Below are 5,430 nucleotides of genomic sequence, written 5' to 3' on the forward strand. Positions count from 1 at the left end.
GTTAGCTTTTTAAAAAAGTAAATAATTTATTTTTTTAATAAAAATACTTTTTTTTTTAAAGATGTATCCAAATAATTTTTAAACTAATAAAAATACTTTATTTTAACAAAAAAATACTTTCTTTGTCCAAAAAAATCAATCTAAACTAACACTTATATTTCTTGATCACATTATCTGAACTTTTTTTAACCGCATATACCTACTTATATTCCACAATGGTGAAATTTGGTGGTGATGAAACTAAGTGCTAAGTCTTGTTAGTTAAAAGAATATTTTGTTCTTCTCTCATTGTTTGAAACTAGTGTTGGCAGCCTAAAGTTTGAGAGATAATTTTAGGATGATGATTAACAAGATCAATGTTAGAAATAGAGGTAGCTAAGGCTTTTTGGTTTAGTGAAGTCAAGTTTGATCTTAGTTATCATAGAATGAGTGTTATGAGGTGTGAAAGAGGTTATAGCTAGGGAGATGAATTTCAATACCAGGGATGAGAATTTATTCAAATAAAAATATGTGATAAAATATATCAAGTGCAGTATAAAAATCAGGAGGAGGAGTTGGTGAAGGCAGTGGAAGGAGATAGAAGAGGAGGTGTGATATGATGAGAGTGAAAATGACTATTTGAAGAGAAATTACTATCAGAAGTGAAAAGAAAGGTAGAAGAAATTATAATTCGAGGCTGAGAAAAGGATATAAAAGTTTGTTGATTTGATCCTCAAACAGATTGAGAACTTAAACCAGATTTATTTTTCATAAAATTATCACTAAACATAGAAGAATAAGGACGTTCATAAAAAATGACATTTTGGGCAGTAAAATTCTTACCATTAGAGACTAGACATTTGAAGTCTTTTGATTGTGGAGCATAACCTAAGGATAAGCACTTATCAAATTTAAAATCCAGTTTAGATTTAACGTAAGGTCTTAAATGAAAAAAATAACAATAACCAAAGACTTTTAACAAAAAGTAATTAGGTTTAATATTGTGAAGAAACTCATAAGATTATTTCATCTTTAAACTTTTAGAAAGAAGACGATTTATCAAATAAATATCTTCCTAAAAGATTTTAGGAAGTTTGGCTATGGCAAAAAGAGTAAGATTCACTTCAACAATGTGTCTATGTATGAAGTGTTGGCCACCATGTGGAGCTTTGGACCACCAATTAAGTAGAGATGGCAGCAGTACCCATACCCGCGGGTATCCGCCCCGTCCCTACCCGGTCGGAGCGGGTTTAAACTCGACCCAGAACGGGGCGGGTTTGACGAGCGGAGCGGGGCGGGGTCGGGTTCTGGGTTAACCCGCCCCTACCCGCCTCGGAGTACATATATATAAATATAACTTTTAGCAATTAGGGTTAGTAGGTTAAGGTTCTCACAATCTCACTTCTGATTCTCACCCTCACCCACCGTCACTGTCTCACTGAACTCCCAGTCCCAACTCTCATTGTCTTCTTCAGCTTCTCCAAGGACCATCGCCATCGCAAAATCGTCTCATTCCCACTCCTCCACAACGCATCTTCTACGATATCTTCCGCGTTTCCTTCAAGCCGCCTGTCACTCCTCCTCCGCGCCGCCTCTCAGTTCCACATCCTCTGCGCTCCCGGCCTCCAGCCTCCAAGTCGTGTACTAGGCGAGCCACCCCCGTGCCTCCTCTGCATCGTAATCGAGTCTCGTCTGGCTCCTCCTCCGCGCACACTAGACGAGCCACCCCCGTGCCTCCTCTGCATCGGAATCGAGCCTCGTCCGGCTCCTCCTCCGCGCCGCCTCTCAGTCCCACATCCTCTGCGCTCCCTCCGGCCTCCAAGTCGCGCACTAGACGAGCCACTCCCGTGCCTCCTCTGCATCGGAATCGAGCCTCGTCCGGCTCCTCCTCTGCGCCGCCTCTCAGTCCCACATCCTCTACCTCTACGCTCCCGCTGGCCTCCAAGTCGCGCACCTCCACCAGATTCTTCCTGCATCGAGCAGGTACTGTTCTTGCCCCTATCCCAACCTTTTTTTCTTTTTGAATGATTTGATTTGTTTAATATCTGGCTAATTTTGGATGTATGATTAGAATAGACAAAGAAGAAGCTCTTTTGTTTTTTGGGTGATAACAGGAACAGTAAAGTTGTTGGTTCAATTTCTCATACTTAGTTGGAATAAAGCTTGAAAAATTGAAGTTGTTTTGGCTTCTTTGTTTTAATTAAGGGAAAGGGAACTCTGCTGAAATTGCAAAAAGAGCAGAGAAAGGGAGACAGGGAGGTTGAGACTTAAGAGCAAGAGAGAATTTGATATTGAGAGTGACAGAAATTGAGGGTAAGAGAGCTTTTCTTGATTTAGAAACTGGAGAAGATTAAGATCCAATTAATATCGCTTCTTTTACAGTGCTGCACTATACATAAAAACAATAAAACATAGCACCAAAAGAGTTAAAATGATGCTAAACCTCTGTTATATGCAGAAGTTGTTGTGTTCTATTTTTTTGTTAAGGAAATTTGCTCATGGTGTTCTGTTTTAATTAAGGAAATATGCTGTTATATGCAGAAGTTGTTGTATTCTATTTTTTTTTGTTAATGAAATATGCTCATGGTGATCTGTTTTAATTAAGGAAATATGCTGTTATATGCAGAAGTTGTTTTGGCTCATGGTGTTATGTTTCCTTTGTTAAGAAAATATGCTCATGGTGTTCTGTTTTAATTTTGATTTTATTCTGACTTTGTAATTTTAATTTTAATTTTATTGATAAAGGTGTTTTTGAATTACTTCATGGCTAGTAATGCTAGAGAAGACACACAAAGCAACAATATTGCTCCTAATGATAATGAAATTGAAGTTCAAAGTAATGCTAATCCAACTTCAGAAACTCCACAAGCAACGGATAATGTCTCAACTTCAGAAGGATCAACTCCTAATGAAGGTGACAATAAGACTCATGTTAAGAGTGCTTATTGGGAGTATTTTGATCGTTTGAAAGTTGAAGGTGAATGGAAGGCAAAATGCAAGTTTTGCAAGACTGTGCTTAGTGCAAATCCGAGGAATGGTACCAAGTCATTGAGGAACCATGTGGATCGATATTATAAGAGAATAAAGGTGGCAAACTCTAGGCAATCATCAATTGTTGAATCATTGTCAAAACAATCACAAAAGCAAAAAGTGAATGAAGATGGTTTTGCATTTACAAGAAAATGTGTCGCTGAAATGATTATTTTGCATGAGTATCCTATGAGTTGTGTGGACCACCATGGTTTAAGGTGAGCTTTTGCTTCAATGCAACCAACATTTAAAATGCCTAGTCAAAACACTGTTAGAAAAGACATCTTAAAGATGTATGGGGACGAGAATCGGAAGTTAACTGTTCAACTAGATGAAAATGATAGTAGAGTTGCAATAACAAGTGACATGTGGACTTCCAACCAAGAAAAAATATACATGGTTGTCACGGCTCACTATATTGATAGTTCGTGGAAGTTGCATATGCGCATATTGAGGTACTTTAAAATTTTTATAAACTTTTATACATTGTGTTGTTTTCATATGTTGAGCTTCGTTAATCTAACAATGCATGCATGTTTGTTAATCTTTTCAGCTTTTGTTATGTTCCTTGTCCCCATACAAGTGAAGTTCTCATTGAAACGTTGATGAAAATATTGTTAGAATGGAACATTGATAGAAAATTATCCACTGTTACATTGGATAACTGTTCTACTAATGATGCTATGATAGATGGACTGTTGGGGCGTTTAGATTCTTCATTCTTGATGTTGGGGGGTAAATTGTTACATATGTGTTGCTGTACTCATATATTGAACTTGATTGTGAAGGATGGCTTAAGTATTATTAAGAAAAGTATAGAAAAGATTCGTAGTAATGTATTGTATTGGACTGTGACACAGAAAAGGAACGAAACTTTTGTGAGTTGGTGTGCTAAAACAGCGATCTCATTTACTAGAAAATTAGTTCTTGATTGCCCAACTAGATGGAACTCAACTTATTTGATGTTAGAAACTTCTTTGTTGTATAAATCTGTCTTTCCTAGGTTAAGGCAGAAGGAACCCTAATATAAAACTGTGCCAAGTAATGAGGAGTGGGAACTTGCGAAGAAAATATGTGATAGATTGAAGTTGTTTTATGATGTTACTCAACTATTTTCTGGGTCTAAATTTCCTACTGCAAATCTTTATTTTACTCTGGTTTGTAAAATAAAAGTGTCATTGGATGAATGGAAAATTTCTACTAATCCGTTAATTGCTAATATGGCATCTAACATGAAGAAGAAATTTGAAAAGTATTGGGATGAAATTCATGGTATTATGGGTGTTGCTGCTGTTTTAGACCCTAGGTACAAGATGGTTGGGGTTGAGTTTCAATTTGAAAAAATGTATCCAGATCCAACAGAATGCTCCAAGCAAGTTGATAGAATTCATCAGTTGTGTAATGAGTTGGTTAATGAATACACTCAAAAAATGAGTTCTGATGTGTCACATGTCGGTGCTGGTGTTGGTGTTGGTACAAAAGAAAGTGATGAAAGTGGAAATGCAAGTTTATTTGGGGGTGATGATTATATGGTGTATCTTAAAAGAAGAAAAATGACAAGGAGTTCATATGTGAATGTTGAGTTAGATCATTATCTTGAGGAGGAAATTCATCCTCCAAATGATCCTAACTTTAATGTTTTGAAATGGTGGAAGAACAATCACATGAAATTTAAAGTTCTTGCAAAAATAGCTAAGGATATATATGCTATTCCGGTGTCCACTGTTGCATCTGAATCTGCTTTTAATACAAGTGGTCGTGTAATTTCTCCTCATCGTGTAAAGCTCAAACAAGACATAATTGAAACTTTGATGTGTGGCCAAAGTTGGTTGTGGGCACCTTTGGGAAGTAAAGGTGATATATTGATTAATCTTCATTTATGTTAATTTTTTTCATACTACCAATTAATTTGTTAATTGTTATCTCTTTTAATTTTCAGGTTTAAATGGCCAAAGTTGGTTGTGGGCACCTTTGGGAAGTAAAGGTGATATATTGATTAATCTTCATTTATGTTAATTTTTTACATAGTATCAATTAATTTGTTAATTGTTATCTCTTTTGATTTTCAGGTTTAAATCTTGATTTGCAAACTTTTACTGATGATGAAGATGTTGAAAGTGATCAAGATTAAGGGTTGAAGCTCCTTTTATATCTAATATTATAATTTCTTTATTATGGTGTTAAATTTATAGTGATCTAACAATATTTTTTTTAATTTCATGTTATTTTAGCTAATGACATTGTATAAATTTTATGTTTGTATTTTAAATTGTCTATGAATTTTAATTTTTTTTCTTAATTTAAATATGAATAGGTAAAAATTAAAATATTTAATTTTTATAGGGGTGGGGCGGGTTCGGGTTCTGTAATTTACTACCCGCGGGTACTGATGGGGCGGGTAATATACGCATAACAGGATGG

This window comes from Arachis duranensis, chromosome 8 (genome assembly GCF_000817695.3).
Source record: "Arachis duranensis cultivar V14167 chromosome 8, aradu.V14167.gnm2.J7QH, whole genome shotgun sequence".
Classification (NCBI taxonomy): Eukaryota; Viridiplantae; Streptophyta; class Magnoliopsida; order Fabales; family Fabaceae; genus Arachis; species Arachis duranensis.